At 42.4% G+C, this 22455-nt stretch overlaps 1 protein-coding gene across 1 annotated transcript in view; it reads left to right on the top strand.

Moving 5' to 3' along the window:
* The window catches only part of GRIN2B (glutamate ionotropic receptor NMDA type subunit 2B), a 278452-nt gene that overhangs the window by 237927 nt on the left and 18070 nt on the right, over positions 1-22455 (top strand).

The raw sequence follows: 22455 nt of genomic DNA, 5'->3' as shown, positions 1-22455 counted from the left end.
CCTCCCAGTGGTATTCAGCCGTGGGCTCTCCGTTTGTTCATGGGCATGCTCCTGTGTTCCTAGGGCTAAGAGAGAGGGTGGTTCACATTGTTCCCGAAGAGAACTAACTGCTATTTAACTCAATGATTGCCCTGTGTGGTGCCGATGAATAGGTAGCCCCCATATACCAATTGCAGGCCTCCCTGCCGGGCTATGCTGCTGAGAGAGGAAGGAAAGTATCTGCAGGTTTGTGTCTTTTCTGGACGAGGATGTGCCAAACCTGTCCTAAATGCCACACTCTCTAGAGTTTGCTTGAAGCATCACAGTCTCTGCGGGCATTCTGTCTCCTGAAACCATGAGGGCTGGGCTGGTCTGAGATGAGTGATAGGAGCTACCTCCAAGGAGTGGCCAGTAAAACTCACAGATGCTGCCACATAATTCTGGAGACTTTCTCTCAGAACAAATTTCCCACCCTTTGTTTCCTTAAGTTTTAGAAAATGTGACTTCCCACCCCTTTCACCAGGATGGAAGCTATGAGATATGGACACGTGTGTTTGGAAAGGATAGGTCAGATAGCTAATGATTTCTAATGGGGCCTAGGTTTCCCCCAAATAAAACTTTCAGCCCTTAACAGATGGTTTGAGAAGAGTAAGAGGGAAGAGCCAGACTTTTTGAAAGCACAGGTTCTGATTTCTCCATCTATTCATCTCTACTCACCAAGAACTCTCAAAAGCATGTAAGGAAAGTAAAGAAACATCTAGAGAATGAAAAATATATATGTGTGTATGTACATATATGGATCGTTCACTGTGTTTACCTTTTCACATTATCTCTTCCTCTAATTTGTCTTCCTTTATTTTCTTCTTTATTTCTGAAAATAATACCCCTCTTGTAGGTCCTTCTCCATTATTTTAGGTTTTTATTTACTTTTCTAACATATGGTTTGTTATTCATTTATTCATAGATTCATGCATTTATTACTTAATTCATTTTAAACATTTCTCTTTGCTCCTTCGTCAACATCTTTCATCATTATGATCCTGGCTCAGAAAAGTTGAACTAGATACCTCCCTTCATCTCCTGTTACACCAATCTTTGTGCCTGTTGCCATAGCATGGGCAGGGTGGAGTTAGGAACGACTTTATCAGGGCTCTATACTTGAACGTGGCATAGGTGAGGTGGACCGTGCCCATCCTAAGACATGGATGTGGCAGCAGCATGGTGGACCATGTCCTCACATGTGGATTTGGCAGAGGCATGGCTGACATCATACCGTGGAGAGGTTTGGTGGAGCATGTCCCCACACACAATATGGCAGAACCATATTGCCATGCAGTCAATAATATGGCAGAGGTACTGTGAACCACAGTCCCTCTTGGAGCTCTGGGCTACTAAGTGAGAGAGCCACCATATTTATCATGTTTTCTTCAAGTATCTCTGAGGAATGCTTAGGATGCTGTATTTATCTTTCTCATATATTCATGAGCCACCCAGCAATGACCATATGATTTCCTATTTGAAAGAAGAATGATTAAGGTGCAAGGAGATTGTTTTCCCTTCCGTGGTTTTGAAAGAATGTATCGCTCAAGGCTGCTTAAAGCAGAGAGGCTGTGCACTTGTCTGTCCTCCACACCACGTTGGCTATGTTCTGAGAAGTTAGATCCCATTGGTTCTTTGCATAAACAACTTCAGTGACTCCACTGCATGTAGAATAAAAACTTTTTTTTTTCTGATGCGCCTTTCCAGGCCTTTACATATGATTCCCATTGTGCTCCAGCTCTTCCATCTAGTCAGCCACTGCTTAGGCTCTCGCAGCCTATGTTCCAAGCTTCCTTGACTTCTCATCCTCCTGGCCATGCCTTTATCTGTACATCTGCCTGGGATGTTCTTCTCCTGATTTCTTCATTCACCAAACTCCTACTGAACTTTCAAGACCCAGATTAGAGGTCACTTAATTTGTGGAGCTTTCCTTGGCTCATCTGGACCCTAAGTCATTCTCTCCTTGGCGTGGCAGTCATTCATCCCTTTATTAATAACACCTGTCGTCCATATTGTCTTGTAATAATCTGGAGACCTGGACCTGACTGTATCTCCCCCATCTGACCATGAGCCCCCATCAGGGTAATGACCATAACTTGGATTATCCTGTGTAGGTTTTTTTAAGTCTATTGGGAGAGGAGGACAGGATATATTTACTGAAGTGCCTCTCACGCAAGGCAGAGGACTAAGCATTGTAGACAGAGAAAGCAACAAGAGAGCAAGAACCCTTTAACAACTGTCTAATTTGAAAATACTTGCAAATGGTTATCAGATGCATTTTAGAACTTCGCAAATGACAAAATAGTAAAGTGTAAGCTTCCGACTAGGCAGTGTCAACATAATTTACATAATTATAGAAAACATTTAAGTAACTAATGACATATAACGCATATCAGTGTCAGGAATGCTAATATAAATCAGAAAGAGAGTTTTCTGAAAGTGCACTTAAAATGTCAAAATTGATACTAGTTTCCCTTCACAACACCTTAAGAAAACAAAGTCTTGGGCCTGACTTTGCATGACAGCAAGTGTATTCTATGAATTTAGAAAAAGAAATGTAAAGAATGAAGTCGTCAAGACAGGAACATTGTGAATAAAAATGAGGTGATTTTGAAGATTCTTTTTTCAATGAAATTAAATTTTCATCAAGGAAAGTAACATTAAAAATGGAAAGGAGTTCTTAAACTTGTTTTGACTGTCACGGATGGCATGTCTTCTTCCATTATAACTCAGATCAAATGGTAAATATCTTGGAGTGATGATGGGAAGGTATTTATAGCCATTAAATTTATTTATCTTTAGGAAACTATCTTTAATTTTATGGCAGAAAAGTGTTTCCAGATCTCATTTATGGTAAGGTACCAAGTCAGAATGTTCAGAGTTAAATTTCCATGAAAACCTATTTTGAGGCTCTTCTTCACTGGATGGCTTCCATCTTGCAGTAGCACATTACATCAGTGAATTCAGAATTATTCCACTACATGCTGTAACTAAATATGGGTGCAAGTTCTAACATTTAGCAGCCCTACTGTACCTTCCATCAGTTCTCCCAGTGGGAGGAGAATGTAAGGAAACTGGTGACATCTCTCTTCTCTTAACAAAGAGCCCACCATGCTCATTCTCCTATTTCCCACCTCATTTTGCAGTCTGTCAGCCATAGAAAGGAGGAGAAAGAACTTGGCCACCAGGTGAAGGAAGGGACATATTTGCTGGACCCTAGGTTCATTACGCATGTTACTTCTATTTTATATGTGTTCTCTGCACACATAGTACACAATGTTTATTCCCATTTTACAAAAAAGACACTGAGACTCTGCAAAGTTTACTGACTTCCCTAAAGTCACACATTCTCAAGTGACAGAGCTAAAGGTTTGAGTCCCTGTGCATTTGGCTAGAAAATCACTTTGCCAGGACATCTCCCTTGTAGCTCATCCCAGACAAAGTTATGATGTCACTAAGGATCGGTATTGACACCCCTGCCCCTACTTAGTCATTTACTTTTTGATTCTCTCATTTAATGACTTTCTCTATCAGTTTCACTAAACCCAGAGGTCACCTTACATTGCCACCACCTGGACTATCATTACTACTTCTGCTATGGATAATAGGTAATAACAATCATCATCATTATTAATAGAACTTCAACAAGAATATCTCAGCTTGAACATTTTTTTCAGCTCGTACAAGGCAGGCATAAGGCCAGTGACATTACACAGGTTATCTTATGTAATGCTGCTCTTAATGTTTTTATCTGTCGATGAGGAAACTGAAGCTGGGAAGGGTTAAATCATTTCCCTCCTCATGTGCTTTGCTACCCACAGCCCCTGACCAGTGTGCCATCCTGTTTAGATCCCAGAGCTTGTTTTCATTCACCTTCTTCCTTCCTATCCTCTCATTTACCTAGTCAGAGCATAACAAGGTAGATCCTTTTCCTCTCTCAGAAAGCAGCTATCTGATGAACTGATCCCAGTAATTACAGAGTATTGTAACATTTATACTTTCTTTAAGAAGTTTTTCAGAGGCATTACTTATAACAGAGACGGATGGCACTTTCTAGTACTTGTACAGGCTGATGGCCCACAAATGGACTTTATATTGAGCCTGTTGCAACCTTGAGCTTGAAGCCACTGTTGGAAGGTGAGAGAGGGGTGGCACTGAGAACAAGAAGGGGCCCTTTTGGAGTCAGGGGTGAAGGAAGCAGAGGCTGCCATCTGACCATTGGCTTCCCAAGGGTGTTCGGATACATCCTGCTTCACACACCCCTCCCACCAATGTCACATGTGCCCACAGTATATTTTGCAATTCTTTTCCTCAAGGAACTGTAGGAATTTTTATTAACTTTAAAATGTCCAAAAGGTGCTTGTCTAATTAATGAGGGCAACCACCTTTCCCAGCAACACTGGAGGTGCAATCAAGACAGCTTTCTAACAACCAAACGAGGACCCATGGCTTTTCTAGATAATGATTATTCCATGTGAAGTCCCATAGCACCTTGGAGTCACCTTATATCCTTTTGGAATGTAGACAGTGTAGGACTTTTAAATCAATGTGTGGACAAGTCAGTATGCGTTCTGGAAGAAAACCGGCCTGGTGATAAGCATAATTATACCACAGTACACTGATATGTAATGATTGAATGGTATTTGAGCACATGAGGAAATGGGCCATGATTTCTACTGTACAGATGTGTCTTCCTTGCCCTATTAATTTTAGGCTGAAAGCCAGTGAGAGACAGCTGACCTCAAGCCTGATCTGTCACACCTTGGTCCTGGAGCAGACAATCTTGGTCAGAACACCAAATACTGAGCCAAAAATAGCTTACTATGGAAAGTAGCAGGCATGACTAACTAGCCAGAGAGCTAGAAATGAGGGCCTGGACTGGACCTTCAGGTAGCTGAGTAAAATAGGGTGTGATTTCTTGCGTGGGAGTCCTGCGGACTTGTCAAGCAACTGGTCCTCTTGTAGCAGCTGGTCAAGAGCAATTCTGGAGGAAATAAGAAAAGAAAACACCCAGAAGCCTGGGATGACACAGGGGAGAGGGCATGCATGTGTAAGGGAAGGGACTCCTGCCCCTTTGTCTCTCAGTTACCAGAACCAATCTGACATTGTACATAGGCTACTATCCAAGTACTGAGCCTCCCTCGTTCCTTCACCCATGCATCCAGTTGCTCAGGGTTGACTCTCACCACTTTGCTAGTGTTATTTGAGAATGGGACTACGTCTGCTTGTTCCTAATTCCTGAGTCCATTTTTGACCTACCCAGACGCCTTGACTGAGACATCCAGTGGTGCTTTGCAGTGGTCACCCTCCCAGTCCTAGGATGCCGATGGCTTGGTGCTAACTACTGGGCTCACAAGGGGGGCCCAGAGCCTTCATTTTCTCCTTTCCATGTACCCCTTCACAGCATCAGGCTTCACCTTGTCCTCTTTCTTTGAGTGACCACCTGCTTCCCGACATTCCATGGCTTCCCACACAGGATTCCTCACCTCTCACCTCTGCTGTACTGTTGGAGCTTCTCATGGGTTAAATGGACCTCCCCTCCCAAAAGATCCATCCATGTCCTAACCCCTGGATCCTCTGAGTGTTACCATTATTTGGGGAAAAAAAAAAAAAAAGATCTATTTTTGCAGATGTAATTAAGTTAAGGATCTCATGATAAGATCATCTTAGATTATCCAGGTTAGATTGTCCAGGCTTAATCCAATGACAAGTGTCCTTATAAGAGAAAGGCAGAGATTTGACTGAGAAGAGAAGATCAGGGGAGGCAGGAGCAGAGATTGGAGTGTTGGAACTACAGGAGCAATCTGGAAGCTGGAAGAGGCAAGGAACAGATACTTCCCTAGATCCTCTGGAAGAAGCACAGCACTGGCACTTTGATTTTGGACCTTCTGGCCTCCAGAACTGTGTGAAAATAATGTTGTTTTAAGGCATCATGTCCATGGTAGTTTGTTATGGCAGCCCCAGGAAACTAATACAGGGCCTTTGTGACTTTCTTACAACCTGCTCTCTGAGCTCCGTACAGACGTTAGACTTTGGGGTTTCTCCTACTCGTTTCAGTCTCCTCTATCAGCATCCAGCCCCATTCTTCCAAGATGGATATTTCTTACAACAGGATCCAGTTCACATCCTCTTCTCAGGAATCTCCTTTGCTTCAAAGAATTGATCTCTATCACACTGAAGATTGCAGAGACGTGTTTTACATACCACGGAATCTTCTCCATGCTGCTAAATTTTAGGGAGGCAGTAAAAAACCTAAGCATCATTGTGTGCTCCCATTTGCTTTGTCCTTGAGCCTGATTACCATTAGTTTGTCACAGCATTCAGTATGTTCTATGTGTGTACACTTCCCACACAACCTTCTACTAGACTACTTCATAGTAACATCATTGTCAAAGGGGATTGAGGACATGTTTTTGTACGATGTATCATTTCCACAACTCTTCTCTAGGAAAAATCTTATTAATGCACCCCTCTCATATTCTGAATTGTGTTGCACAGTTCAAATCACAGAACTCTTAGGGACTTTATTTGATCATAAGGCACAGGTGATGTTTTTCTCAATAAAGGTAAACAGGTGTCCTCTCTTCATGTGGGTGAACGTATCTTCCTTGTTAGATTCTATGTTAGCCAGGAATGAGCATGCATGTATGTACATGTGTGTTCATATGTGTATATATGTACACACAGATACATGCACATGTATATATACAGTTGGCCTTTGAACAACATGAAGTAGGGGCACCAATCCCCTGCACAGTAAAAAATCTGAGTGTAAGTTTTGATCCTCCAGAAACTTAACTGCTAATAGCTTATTGTTGGCTAGAAGGCTTACCAATTACATAAATAGTTGATTAACACATATGTTGTATATTTATATATTACATACTGCATCCTTACAATAAAGCTAGAGAAAAAAATGTTATTAAGAAAATCATAAGGAAGATGGGGTGTGCAGGTGGCTCAGGGGTTGAGCATCTGGTTCTTGAGTTCAGCTCAGGTCATGATTTCAGGGTCCTGCAATCGAGTGCAGGGTCAGACTCCATGCTTAGTGAGGACTTTGCTTGAGGATTTCTCTCCCTTTCTCTCTCTGCCCCTCCCCCCTCCACTCAAGCTCTCTCCCTAAAAAGAAAAAAATCGTGAGAGAAAATATATTTATAGTACTGTATCAAAAAAAATGGGCAGTTCAAAATTGTATTGTTCAAAGATAACTGTATATGCATCCTCCAAAGTACATATAGACAACAGGATAACTGGGTATCTAGGAACTTGACACAAAGCTACATTAGGAACATGAGTTTCCCAGGTGCACAGAACATAAGCTTTACAACATGGATCTGAGGAAGACTTTCTTACCTGGAGAAAGAAGGTTTGTCTCGTTCTGTTGATATGAGCAGAACCATCTTTCTGTGAAATGAATCAGAACAAAATGAAATGAAGGCAGGAAGGAAGGAAGAAGGAAAGAAAGAAAAGGAAAAGGAAAAGCAAACCATCAGAACCAATCTTTGGCTCTACATAACTCTTCTTAGAAAGATGTCCCTAAGTAAGACATTGGAGGAATAGAAGCCATATTATTTCCTGGAGCCATAATATTTTTAAAAATAAACTAGCACGAGTATGAATTTGTAATTTCCCCCACCTCAATTGAATTGAACTGGGCCCCAAATAAAAGCTAGCAATAGGCAACAAATGATTTCAGTTAACAGAAATCAAAGCATAGAGCATGGCATGCTGTATTTAAGTTTTAGGTACTCTGGGAGTAGGGAGAAGCTTGAGTACTTCTTTGAACTGGTTGGATCATATGAATTTATCTGTGTGGCTTCTGTCTCCAGCCTCTCTCCACCAGGCCATCTCTCCCAGGCTGGGAAGAACAAGGGGCTCCCAGGGATGATGGAATCTACTTATGTCTGAGTCTCTGGACCTAAGGGAAGACAGAGATCCCACTTAGCTGGCTACTGAAGGCAATTTCTTCATTCTGAAATTTATTTACATCAAAGAAACATAAGAGAAGTCCTTAACATCCTTTTCTCACTCCTGAAAAACAAAAACTAAAAATAAGTGTTTTACTATTAGGGGGCTCAACTTTTAAATGCACAATAAATCTTGGCCTGTGGGTTGAGGATTTATTAAGAATTAGTGTTTCATGCTGGGCAACCAAGTTCAAATCCTTTGAGACAAATTAATGTAGCCACAAAAATTTATATGTGGCCAAAGGCATCAGGCCTAAAATGAATCAGGGTTTAGGGATGTCACAGTTGTATCCACAGTAAATGTTGTGGTCTGTGCAGGCTCTGGGCTTTGTGGATGCTTCAGCCTTTTGCCCTTCCAGTCCCCCCCACCCCCTTCTTTGTCATAATGATGGCAAGAGTAGATAGGCTCCCAGTGGACTGTGTGAGGCCTGTTATATTTTTGGAAGCTTTCTGCACAGCTGGGCATGTGCTGGGGCCAGTGGGGGCCTGAGAATGCCGGAAGTCCAACCATGTGGTTCACAGTTTGATGCTGGGTTTTCCTCTCCAGCATGGCTCACAGAGATCCATTAAGAGACCATCCATACCCCGTGTCTCCTCTGGTACTTCATCCAGTCTTGTCTGGGGGGCTCTGATTCAGAGTTTCAAGGGCAGTGTCTCCAGGCCAATATGACCCTGAGAGCTGCCCTATTGAAAAGAAGAAAATAAGTAGACAAGAGGCTCCCTCAAGGTGTGTGCGCAGCTTGGACCTTCAGGAGTTCAGTCAGAAGGAGGAAGATCAGAGTTTCAGGCCTTCACTTTTAAAATTATATGGCTAGTCTGTCCAAATAGATCTTTCTGTTGCAGGGACACAGGAAAAGTTGCTGCCTGGGAAGGGGTAGGATAGAGCAGACTATGAATATCAAAGTCACTTGGGGAACCTTTTTAAATAAATAGGACTCTGTCCATTCAGGTAGAAGTAAAAGTCAGGTGGGAAGCTCCCACCTAACAGGACCTGGCAGGAAGTAGCCGGGAAACCACAGGTATGAAGAGGGTCATGAGGACAAATTTCTTTGGGGGAGGTTACTAGAGGGCTATGACATTCCCCCCCTCCCCATTTTTTCCCACTCCCCTCAAACCTACTGAAGGAGTTTTGAAGGGGTCATTTGGAGAGCTTGGTATTCACCACTTGCAGTTAAAATGGAGAAGGGCTGGCATTCGACCTGTACCTGAGAGGATCAAGGGTGACAGGTCTTGGCTCCAGCCAGTCACATGATGGGTGGGCCTTTGTTCCTCAAGTCTAGATAAGGCCACATGGACAGGAGGGAGTCAGTCTGGGCCAGAAGTGGAGGCAGATGTTTTTAAAGATCCCCTGCTCAAGGTCTTCCTCCTGAGGATGAGGCAGCCAAAACAGAAGTACACAGGAGGGGTGTCCTCAAATGGCAAAGCAGAAGGGACCCATGTAAGCAACCAGCTGCATTCAGGGAGGGGCAGACCAACGTCCTTACTTTGAGAGATTATCTGGAGAACTCATGAACTTGTCTGACATGGAGGAAGGTCTGCTTTGAATGCTGGCCATGCATAGAGACCGTCTGTGCTGGATCACCACCAAGCCCCCTCAAGTGAGGGCTTTCCTGCCTCCAGGGATCTCTCCTGTCTCCACTGCCTTGCTCTCCACCCCAGAGTGGGAGGAGAACAGCTAGAACACAAGATCTGTAATAGCTGGCTTCCCTTCGACTTTTATTTTGGCCAGCTCATAGTCGCTGGGATTCCTGGAGCCAAATCGGCCTGATATTCTCTGCCCTTCTTATTGAATATTTATTGAACTATTTAATGGACATCTGCTATGTGTCTGCTGTTAGACTTTTCACATTTGTTCCTACTTTTAGGCCTCATACCCACCCTTTAAAGTAAATATTACTGATGTCATTTTACAAATGAGGAGAGTATGTAAGGGTTAAGCAGATGCACCGAAGTCCACAACCAGCAAGAGAGGGTGTCAGGATTTGATATGAGGAGAGCTGCCCCCAGGAGAGCTGCCCCCAGGATATGATATGATATGCAGCTGCCCCATATTACCACACCCACATAGCCCTGGGACTTCTCTGTGTGCTTCTGGAGGTGTTGGCCTAAGGCAGCAGAATCCAGTCAAGCCCCCTTTTATGGGAATCCTGTCTGGCCTGGCTCCTCAGATCTTCTTGAGAGGGGGTAGTGATTGTGGACCACCCCCCACTCCCCGCCCCGGGGAGAAGATAGACCACTTTCTACCCAGCCATAAGTGCACAGGAACTTCAAAAAGACTTTGTTCCCATGAATCTGGGAGTATCTCCAGCAAGGGCTCTGTTGTCTTTGTTTCTGAACTCAGAGCCTCTTGCACATTTAAAAGCCACTGACTTAATGAGAGTTGACTGGGTGAATGAGTCAAACAGACACAGACTGTCGTTGGGCGCTAAGCTTTTTCTCTTCTAGGAAGAAACCAATGTGCCTACTTACTCCAGCTAGAAAGGAAGATCTCACTCTCAGGAACCTTCCTCTTAGAGGAAAGAGGAAGAGGAAAGAATTGGAGAGGAGGGAAACATACCCTACAGCACCCCTCTGTCTTCAGCCTAGGATGAAAATAAGGCAAGAACAGTACTGGCTGTTTCTCAAGTACCCGTGGCAAGGAGACCATGAGTAGCTTTAGTCTATAAACCACCTTGATATTAAAATTGCTAAATGCTTCATTCCTGAAAATGTGCTCACACATCTCTCAGCTTATCACTAGCACCCCAGTGTGTTCTGAGTTAAGTGCAAGCCGGTTCAGTTTCTTGCAAGAACTGATTGCCAACAGACCCCGAGACAGCTGGGACTCAGCCTTTTTTGGACTGAGTACAAAAGAGATGTTGAGCTGGGTGTCATCCTGGTACTAAAGAAAGAATGCTAGAATGTCTAATGATGTCTCCTAGTGGCCTCAAATACAAATTGAACAAGATGGCTAACAGCATTGCATTATGAAGGACGCTGCAGCCACAGACCTCCCAGGCACAAGAACCTCTGGGGAATGAGCCTTTTTTTGCTCCCAGAAAAAAAAAATTGCATTTGAACACACAAGTTTACCACTCACATGCCTGTGCATGACACACCCACCCATCACTGCAAACACACACATATACCACAGAGGGTGCAGATGCAGCTCTGCCTTGGAGCACTGAGCAATTTTCTGCTTTTTCCTATTCTCCTTATAAAAGCGCGTCAAATTAATTGCGGCCAATTATGTACAAATCCCTCTCTCTCTGCCAATCAGGGCTGCCTGAACGGGCAAGAGGCGCTCTCACCTGCTTCATTATGCAAATTGATATTCAAACGTGGAAGAACAATGCAGCCTTCAGCACAGCAGTGATTCCAGGTTGCTAATGAGAAGAAGCTGCTGCCAGAGGAGTTGTTCTAATCCTCTGATGCTGACTGGAGAAGGCTGAGAAGGCTTCATGTGGCAATAGGGCAGAGTCAAAGTCAGCACAAACTCCCAGAGCACCCATTACCCTGGTGCACCTCAGGCCCCCACATGGAGGGTCACCACTAGATCTGACAAGATTCAAAATGACTTGGAATCCAAATAATGTAGACAGAGCAACTTGGTTCCTTAAACACCCCTGTGGGGTGACGATCATAAATATATTTCATAGGGCATCTAGAAGCATGGGGTCAGGTGTACCCCAAATGTACTGGCACTCAGAATGCCTATGGTCAAAGTCAAGTGTGAGCCATTGTGCAGATAGGCAAAAACAGTCCACACCCACACACAGAGGAAGAAATCGACAAACGCTGAGATCTCACATTATGAGATTAATTTATATGGAAAAGGTCTATACCTTTCAGCCAATCATTCTTTCAAAGACTACTCTATGCAGAGAAAGAGATATTTGATCCCTACTAATGACAGTTGTGAACTTCTCTAATAGCTCCTCACCTTGTTGCCTTGCCTCTGCAATTCAGAATTTCTTGAATTGGAATTATGATCTCGCCCCTCAACCCCAAGTCATGGAAAAGAGGCTTTTAACAAAATTATGTAATTGTCGCTCTGGTCCTCTCCAGTGGGGATGGTAGAGCCAGACACCACATGCAGCAGTGTGGGGCATTCTGCTTCGCAGCTGTGGTCTCGGTGACATGGAGTGGGGCTAGGAGGAGTTTGGTGGTGAGAAGTTGGGTGGCTTTCCAGCTCCCTGGAATAGTCTTCATAACGTGGTTTCAGTTTTCGATTTGAAGTGTCATAAAATCATACATCATCCAGTACACCTGTGTTCCAAGACAAGGCCTTCTAGGTTACAGATGACCCAGACAAATGGCCATTCCGCCACTAGCCCTCTATTCTTTGGCAGTACCAGTGCTCTAGGTGAGCTACTGTGTACACTTAAAACCAACATGACATCCTTACAGTATCTGAGGATGTGTGTTCAGTGAAGAGGTCAGCATCCCTGAAAGAAAATGGCTCCAAAGGCAGTCTACAAGTTGGACCAATTGGTCTGAGTGGCCATTACTTTTTTTGAAATGGTTTCACGTGCCTGTACTTCTGATTTAAACATTTATATCAAAAACAAAAAAAGTTTCAAACCATCTGCTTCTTAAAGTGGAAATGCCTTCGGGACCTTGAGTGATAGTTTAATCACAAATCAGTGAGACATTTTTTTAGACCGTCTCCCTCATAACACCTGGATGTGATCTATTTGGACTGAAAAAAGCAAGGGTTTTAATTTTGTGGATGTGGATTATGTAGGAAGATAGGGACTGTTAGGTCGGGATGCCTTGAAGGGGCACTTAAGCCAGGAAGCAGGGAATGAGTGTATGAAGTGTAGTGCTAGAGTTAGCCCTAACCCCAAGGAAGGGGAGTTCCTTATCCTTTCTTCCAGGACTTTATCAGCCACTCATCTCTTGTCCCTAGGTAGCCTACCCGTCCCCCTACCAGAGCCCGAAGCCATGTCAGTTACTATCCACTGGAATCAGTGATCAGATCCCTATTATTTCCTTCACAACAATGTAAGGTCCTTGAAGCAGTAGACACGCTTTCAGTAATTCTGTTCAGCTCCTGGGACAGTGCCTCCTACATCATAGAAGTGTGTTAAGTGAATGAATGTTCCCAGAACAGAAGCTAATAATATTAACACTAAAATTCTGCTCTCTTATGGATTAAATTGTCTTTAATGAGCTAACCATCTACAGTATTGTTTCTCTGGGGAAATATTATTTCTGTTTCTGAACAGCTGATTTATAAATGAACTGTTGAGGACAATGTGTTCATAGGTAGGAGCCGGCCTATTAAAAATTGCATTTCCAAAGCCAAAAATAAATTGACCTTTGTATTACGTGTTCTTTTGCAATGTTAGCCACTGTGGCCCTCATCCATAGTAATCACTACGAAAAGCCACATCTTGTAGTTATAGCCTCAGAGAGTGGACCAGTCACTAGTGACCATGGGTAGCATTCCCTGGGCTAGACGCTTTATATTCTCTGTCTCATTTGAGTATCCTCTCAAACCTTTTACGCAAATGCTAACTCTGTTTTACAGAAGAGAGAACTAAGTATGTGGTATGGCTGGGCTCCCAAAAGCCTCTAATGCTTCAGTTTCCTAATTATAAAATGAGGATAAAAATGTAACCTACATGATAGCTATTGTACTATTAAAGACTTAGAATACCTGGAAGGTGTGCAGAACAGTGTCCCATGTATACTAATCCCTCAATAAATGTTAGGTCCGAATCCTATGGCAGACCTAGGGTTTGTGCCTAAATCCATCTCAGAAAGCCCATGCTGTTTCCAGTAGATGACTAACATGTACCTTGAAAGCCACAGACAAATTGCTGCTGATCCACTCTAGATCCCACTGATTGGTCCTTCCTCTACCCTTCCGGCTCCCCATACTTGCCTATTTCAGCGAGACTCAGGGCAGGGGTGTTGGTGAAGGGCAAGTAATATGTCAGGGCTGGAAAGGTGTGCAGGGGAGAATAGAGGAGTCACTCCTTAGTGCTTAGATTCCCAGAAAATAGCTCTGGATCCAAGGATGCATGGGAAAGGGTAACTGCCATGGGCAAGAGGTGCCCCATGCCTCTTTAGCCATCCTTCTGGGTCTTTTGAGAGAAAGCACTTAGGATCCTCCTAGGTGCAGAGTAAGAACTCAGTGGATGTTTCCAAATCTCTATCTGCCATTCATCACTGGGATAGAAAACAATAACTTTTTTAAAAAAAACAATAACTTCAAAGAAGATTTCATTGGACTACTGGGCTCCACCCCAAAGAATTTCCTACAGGTGTGGACAGATTATAATACTGGGTTTCTCTTAAAGCCTTCCCTGCTCATGTGGTCTGTTTGTCCTTTCAGACTCTCAGGAAAAGTAGACCTAACTGTTCCCACCTCAGGCTCCCTTGGAGACTTAGAAAAGAACCTTAGCTTTGCTGTCAATTATTGATGAAACCAGAGTTTATAAGATTCCTGGCTTCACCATCATTATCCACATTGAATAGTTTATTTAGCAATGGGAATTATGTTCTTAACTATCCTAAATAGTTGCCATGCTATTGTAATTTGTTCTCAGAGTCCAACCACACAGTCTTATCTCAGGAGTCCTAGCAGGTGCCACACTGTTCAGGGCTAAATCTTAGAGGCCCAAATAAGAATGACCAATAGTTGTGCTTCTTTATCTCAAAGGGTTTCTCCAGAAAGCCCTCATCTCCCTGGCAACCCCCTTGTTCAACTGGTATTCTACTTCCTACCAGAATCCTGCCCCTTTCCACAGTTCTTTGGTTGATGAAGGCCTGTGTTATATCATCTTTCTGGCTTTTTATGTAAGTTTTTCTGTTCCCTGCACTTAACATAATACCTAGTATATAATAGTAATTAATTCAACAAGTATTTATGGGATGGCCATCAATTATTCTATGGACAGGATTGCCAGACTTAGCAAATAAAAAATACAGGGTACCCAGTTAACTTTGAATTTGTGCTAAGTGGCTAGTATGATTTTAGTTATGTCCTAAAATTTCATGGAAACCTTACCTGTGAGGTATTGGAGACATGCTGAGACAGCTTCTGTCTCATAGTCCAGTGAGGGAGGCAGATACTCAAACAGTTCTTAAAACAGAAGATGTTAAGTACAGTGGAATTTCCTTGGGTGCTCATTTCAAGATTAAGTAAACCCAATCTTTTAACCTTTTACCTTAAAACTTGCTCTCCTTGCCTCCATTCACTTTCTGAACCTTCTCAAATCTCCATTGTGAGTTACAGAAAAGAACAAGCACACAATGACCATGGAGCCCTCCCAGTGGTACATCACAGGCCTGATGTTGTCCTTCCCACCTACCATACTTTCTAATACAGTCTCCCTATTTAAATAGCAACATTGCATTGTCAACTCATGCAGCTTGTGATCCACTAGAGCCCCATAATCTTTTTTGACCACACTTTTGACAAAGCCAGTTCTAGTCCCTTCTCATTCTGGAGCACTGTGGTTTTACATCCTGTGAGAGTTACTTTGTATGCTCCCTAATTGGACTTCATCCTTTTAATATCGTCATCCATCATGCCAGACTTATTGTTTTGATGTTTAATTCTGTTTCCCAAATGGCCAGCCATCCAATCCAATTTAGTGTCATAGCATATTTAAAGAGCAAGTTTTCCATCCAATCACTAAAGTTAAGGAAAATGAGACCTTTCCCTGTTCATAAGTTTCTCCACACTCCCAACTCAAGTTGATTGTGTCTACCCCTTTACCCAAGTGTCCCTCTTCCCTAGTCATAGGGGCCTCTTTATTGATAAAAAACAAAAACAAAAGCAAAAAAAAAAAAAAAAAACTTCTTCCTTTACAGCTTACTTTGGCATTGACTAGAGACTTTTTCTCATTCTGTTCATTGGCTCCTGATTTGGAATTTATAGAATAATTGTAAAGTAGGCTGGCTTTTCTATAAACCATTGACTGAACGAAGATGACACGTGCGTTGGAACCATTCAAAGGACTCAGTGGCCTGGTATCTTAAATGAATCATCATGGAACTCAGTAAGAGAACTTTGGAATAGCTTCCTAATGAATGGCTGAGACAATATCCCCATTAGTGCATATTTCCTCTAATGATGTCCACTCAGGATTTTAAAAATCTAAATGTGGAATGGACTCATCTAGATTATTTTCCCAAATAGTGTGTTGCAGTTCATAGACAAGCTGTCCTGCCAGTAATCCTGTCCCTTCAACCTGTTTGCTTATTCTACCAAAAGTCTCTTCACTAAGCCTGGAATGAACTATACCTTGGGTTTTATTTTAAGTGGAAAAGTACATTTTGACATGTTTATCTGATGCAAACTTGAAGGTATTCCTCTGAAAATTCACATCAGACCAAGCTAGTGAGGCTAGATGCAAAGAGGAAGGCATGTACAGGTGGTATATTGTTGGGAGCAAGAGTTCCCAGGTAACAGTGACTCTGTGTCCCTAAAATGCTGTCTAAATTCAAGATATCCTGTAGGCAGGCCACCAGATAAGCATCTGATCTAAAATCTGGAAAAGACTCTAAAATAAGTTTATTTCTCTCTCAGGTTTTCTATCTTTTTTACATTAATATGTTACATGGTATAACATACTGATAATATTTAACATATTTATAATATTTGTCTCTCCCTAGTATACTGTAATCTCCATGAAGATAAGAATTTTTGTCTCTGTTCACTGATATATCCACTGTAACTACATAGAACCTTGCAAATATAGGTGCTCAAATATTTGTGGTTTTTTGAACAAATTAATAATTTAGCCAATGAATTACTAAGAGAGTTATCTAATTCATATAGTGTTAATAGTTAAACCAATACTTTTCTTTCTTTATTAGCCATTTGGACTTGAGAAGCAGTAGAAGGTAGTTTCATAACTAATGGTTTAGGGGTAGGTAATGTAGATTGGAAATTTTGACATTTATGGTAGCAGATAGAATTTGCTCATCTTGTGGTTTCTACTATTAAATCATCCAAACTGAGCAAGCAATATTGAAGAAGAATAGTGAATGAATGAGGTCTCCAACCATACTGCTATTGTGGTTTGTCAGATCATAAATTATAAAGTGATTTCAGGACTTATTTGGCTAGATACTTGACTTCTTTGAATCTCCGATTACTCCCCATCTCCTGTGTGAGAGGCATACAGTAGTCCATCCGTGTGTTCATGTGCCAAGCCAACATGGTTCTCTGGATGGTGAGACCTCGCCTTCTCAATCAGCCAGCTAGCTGTTCACTGATCATTTCTGCTTTCGAATGACTCCTTTAACAAGAAGGGGCTGACCCTGAAATATTGCAACAGTGCTGCTTTCCACTTTCATAGGGGAAAAGAGATAAATGATAACAAACCAAGCTTATAGAAAGAAATTGTTGAACGCAAAAATGGTTTCTAAGATTTTCCCAGAATAAATACATGTGAAACATAACCTCTTAAACCATCTATGGTCTGTGTCTAAATCCCTGCATAGCATCCGCATCCTGGTACCATGATGCAGAGCAGGTGCCCACTTAATATGTCTGATTGGAGGGTAACCCTAAAGGGGAATGTGAATTAAACATAGTTCAGAGTGATTTTCAACGAAAGAGTTGGAAGTAAAAGGACTTTTTGGCCTAACCTTCAATCAACTGGCAAAGTTAAATTCCATTCCTATACCCATATGGCTATTGATCTTTTACTTTTGTAGCCCTCACCTTAAAATAATTGTATTACCATTGTATCTGGAGGCTCATTAAGGATGACTTCAGCACGTTGGGCTCCCATTATCCCTAAAGGGCTGGGGCGTGCTGTGGCTCTGGTGCAGTGCAGGTGCCAACTGGGCACTCTCAGTACATGTGTGGTAACAGGAGGAAGGAGGGGAAAAGGAGGGTAGGAGCAGGGGATGGCTGCTTGGCCTTAGGTAGTTAATAAAATGCCCAGGCCTCTGTCTCTAGCTGTGTATAGTGAGGAAGTCACTCAGTGGGCATTTTTCAAACTGTGTTTCACAGCCTGATAGTGTTCTGGGAAATATGGGTATTCCTTAAAAAAAAAAAAAAATATCCATGGCAAAATAGATTTGGGAAAATCCTGCATCGGGGTTAAATAAAATTTCGTTACCAAAGGATTTGTCAGAACTCTCTCCTGGGGAGGTCCACTGTGAACCCCAGAAACGATGCAGTATGCACTGTTGGATCAGTGAACCTCCCTCCTAGCACTGACATTCTGTAAACTGGAGTGGCCCGGCATAGGGCTGACTTTATTGACCAAAGCAAGAAGTTCCACTGTGCTGTAAATGGGTCACAATGTGACCCTGTGTACACATGCTGGCATTTCCATTTCTCAGTGTGGAATTGACTAATCTGATTGATTGCCAGGAAAGCAGAGGTGTGGCTGTCCCCCATGACATGCCTCTGCCTCGATCCTTACTTACCCTAGGCCCCCGCCTGGCACAGTCCATTGGCAGTCCTACCCTCACCCCGGCTTCAAGTTAGGAATCTCAGGTTATCATGCTAAACAACTGGAGCACCCCTAAATTCACTGGATAATCTTGCACATGGAAATCCTAGAGTAACCTTCAGTCCCACAAACTTTGTATGAGCTGCTAGGGCTGCTCATGAAGCTCCAGAATCCCAGTTTCCATGGTGAATCCATCTGTACCCTTTACTTAAAATCTTTAAAGGCCATTTCTTTTTGCTAGCACCCACAGCTTTTATATAAAATACCTGCAACATTCTGTGTACTCTGATAGGTTGATCTGAGAGGTGAAGTGCATGGCAGTAATACCCCTTTATAAGTTTCAGTTGGGGTGGATGTAGGGAGCACAACCACGGCCACCTGTCACACACAGGATGACTTAGGGATAAAAATCAAATGCCATAGTCCTTACACTTCTGTATCATTTCATCTGCATGTTACCATAACCATCTCCAATTCTGTCACATTTTTGGTGCCAAAGAAATACTCATATGCATTGTCAAGTCCTAAATTTGACAAGCTCTTGTGGGATCTCAGATCTGACATATTTTTTGAAGGGAAGATGGAGAAGGTGCCAGGAAAGATGTCCTCAGCTAGCATGAGGACAAAGTAACTCCTTATTCACCAGATATGCCAGAGTAGCACTAGATCTAAGAAATACTGACATTCAACTCTGTGCTACATGCAAATGCACTCGCCGGTAAGGAGTATATATCTAATGATTTTTTTTTCATACGTGACAAGTGTATCCACATTTGTGTTGTTCAGTTCATCTGTTCATTTGTCCGTTCACATCAAGAGCCTCCTGAATGCCAGGCACTGTTCTAGGCACTACTGATACAGCAGTGATCAACGTACATAAAACCTTTGCCTTCACATCACTTGCATTCTAAAAAAGGAGGGAGAAGAAAATAAATTTTAAAAAGCAATTATTGACAACATCAGGGTAAACTGCTAACATAAAGCAGAGAAGGGAGACCATGAGTGTTGACAGAGGAGCTGCAATTTTAAATTGAGTGGTCAGAGAAAGCCTCAGTGAGAAGACCATCAAGTCTGATCTGAAGTTAGTGAGGTAGTGATGGGTATCTGCAGCTTTCCAAGCGAAGAGAGAGCATGCTAAGGCAGGAGCTTGCCTGCTTTGTTTCTGGAACTGCTAGGAGGCATGTGGCTACTGAGGGATGGGCGAAGGAGTATAGTGGCAGATAAAGGGTGAGATGATACTGACTATATCTCTTTCCCTCCTTGGTCTCCCTGGGTATACAGGCCGATTTGGATCCCATCAGGGCTCACGTTTGATGTCTTTTTTATATATTCCTCCCATTATATTGCCCCTGAAAATGGTCCAGACCCTTAGTCATTTTCCAGTAAGTGTCCCTGCTCCAGCCTCTCTGCTCGTCAAGTCCTATTGCTGTAGCTGAATAATGATACCTAAGCACACAGCGTCCTTCTGCAGCTTGGCCATTCAGTGCTCTACGGTATAGCTTTTGTCTGTGTGCCAGCTCAGTGTTCCATGCTTCCATGTACGAGCATCCTTTCCAACTTCAGTTAAATCCCAGTGCTTGGTCCCTTTACACCTTTGCTCGTGCCATGCCTCTTGCCCTGAGTGTACTCCCCACACCTTTGCCATTATAAGTCCTGGCCAATCTGTGAGAGCTCCATCTCTGCCTCCTCTCATTAGCCTCCTAATGCATCCTCTCATAGGATGATCTCTGCTCCCTCTAAACTTGCAGAGCCCTTGCTTGCCTTACATCTCATTTGGAACTTGGCACACTCACCTCGTCATTGGATTCTTCTATCCTACACACATTTACTGAGCACCAGTTTTATGTGCATAAAACTCTCTGACACGTTTTATAGTTATGTGAGGACCCTGGATTTGAATCCTTGTTCTACTTGTTTCTAGCTGTGTAGCCTTATTCAAATTACTTACCTCTCTGTGCATCAGTTTCCTTAAATGGGGATAACAGTACAACCTTGTAGGGTTGATGGAAAGATTAATAAAGTATTGTATGTCAGTTGTATGATACGTTATCATGAAGTGTTAGCTGCCCCTGTCATGATATAACCATTTTAATTGCCAAATAAATGGCAATAGAGAGATTATATCTGTTGCCTCATTTCATTTCAGATATTCAGTTCAGAGCTCAGTGACTTAAGCATGGATTATAGCCATTAAATGTGCATTGATGATATTTTATGGCCAGACCCAAGACTTTGCCAAACATGTAAGATGTCGGGGTACAGATATAACATGGCAAAGCTAATATTGAAGTAGACTCATCTGCTCAGATCTCCTGCTCGGGGCCAAACTTCAGATAGCTCACAGAAACCCTAACACCAGTCTCTGATTTTATGAAATAATTTAGAAAATACTTATTAAGGCTCATATATCCAAATTTTGCAAAATGCCAAAGAGTTACTATGAGGAAGACTAATAACCAAATTCCAGGAATCTGACTAACTGGTATATTTTGTTTTCTGTATGTTCTTCTGGGGGTACTGCCAGAGGATAGTGACAGCAGAGGGCATTCTGTTCCCTCCCACACCTCCTCCCCACCAGAGCCTGTCATAGGAGTCCCAGCTCTACGCTGAGCCCAGAGAGATGAGGGACTCCTTCCCTAGCATCACAGTATCCAGAGTTATGAAGACATACTTACCAGCCTCTCTCAGATTTCTTTATATGCAAACTTTAATGTGTTGGCCACTATGGACAACCAGGCCTAATATTAAGAGAAAAAAAGAACAGAAATTACTAAGGCATTGAGTGCTTACTACATGCTAACTCACTTTCTGGAAGTAGCAGAATGGGTTCAGGTTCTCCAGGGGCCCAGGAAGAGAACTAAATTAATTTTGGCACTTCTATTATATACCTGTGTCTTCTAACTACATTCTGTAATGTTATTGTTATTACAGTTCAGTCACCTACTCTGAGTGAATTTGAACAATATTCTCTTCAATGAATAATTTATGATTAAATGTAGAATATTTATTTTTTTCTTCCTATCCCATCCCAGATTATAACTTTCATGAATGTGAAAGATCCGACATTCTAATCCATTGCTGTATCCACAGCAAGCTCATTATGGGGAGGGTCCAGCGCTCCAAGTTTTGAAATGGAGGATTTGTAATGGGGTGTTATACCTTATTTTTCCTCTTAGAACATTGTTGAAATTGGCTTGTTTGTTAAGTCACTCAGTTAATAAGTGATGGGGGTCAGATTTGAACTTCAATCTTTGGAGCCCCCAGTGTCCACCTCCTGTTTTATCATTAAATTGTCCCTTCAGTGTAAGCACAGAGTGCCTCTTTGTCCCATTTGTCCCAAGCATTTATGGGCCATGGGACAGTGAGGAAGATCATGCCTCAGAAAGCCTAAGATATATCTGACCACCTTTCCCTTTTGGTCAAACAGGGACTATGGTCCCAAGGAAGAGTGTAGGGAGGCTACTTTCTCCAGCCACCTCCTTCCATCTTTAAACATTACTCAGAGTCTGAAGTCACACACATAGACCTGCTTCATCCTAGTTAAACTGTAGGTAGGATATTATTATGGGAAGATTGAGTAGCAGACAGAACAGTAAGATAATAATAGTTGCTGTGCTTAAAGTAAGTAGCCCATAGGGAAATTGGGAAGATCAAAAGAGAGAAGAGATGGAGCACCTGGATGGTCAAGTTGGTTCAGTGTCTGACTCTTGATTTTGGCTCAGGTCATGATCTCAGGGTCGTGGGATCAAGGCCCATGTCAGGCTCCGTGCTGGGCGTGGAGCCTACTTTAAGATTCCCCCCCACCTCTCCCTCTCTAAAGAAATAAATTAAAATTTAAAAGAAAATCTGTTTAATTTTTTTAAATAATAAAAAGAGAAAAGATGCAAAAAGAGTTTCACTCTGAGCAATGGGTGAGATATGATGCAGCACTTCCATTCCTGGGTGTTTACCTTAGAGAAAGGAAAATTTATGTGCACGCAGAAACCTGCACGTGAATGTTACAGCTGCTTTTTTTTTTTATAATTACCCCAAACTGAAAGTGACCTAAACTTCCTTAC

This window comes from Canis lupus, chromosome 27 (assembly GCF_011100685.1).
Source record: "Canis lupus familiaris isolate Mischka breed German Shepherd chromosome 27, alternate assembly UU_Cfam_GSD_1.0, whole genome shotgun sequence".
NCBI classification, from domain to species: Eukaryota; Metazoa; Chordata; class Mammalia; order Carnivora; family Canidae; genus Canis; species Canis lupus.
This window is presented reverse-complemented; position numbering and strand designations above follow the sequence as displayed.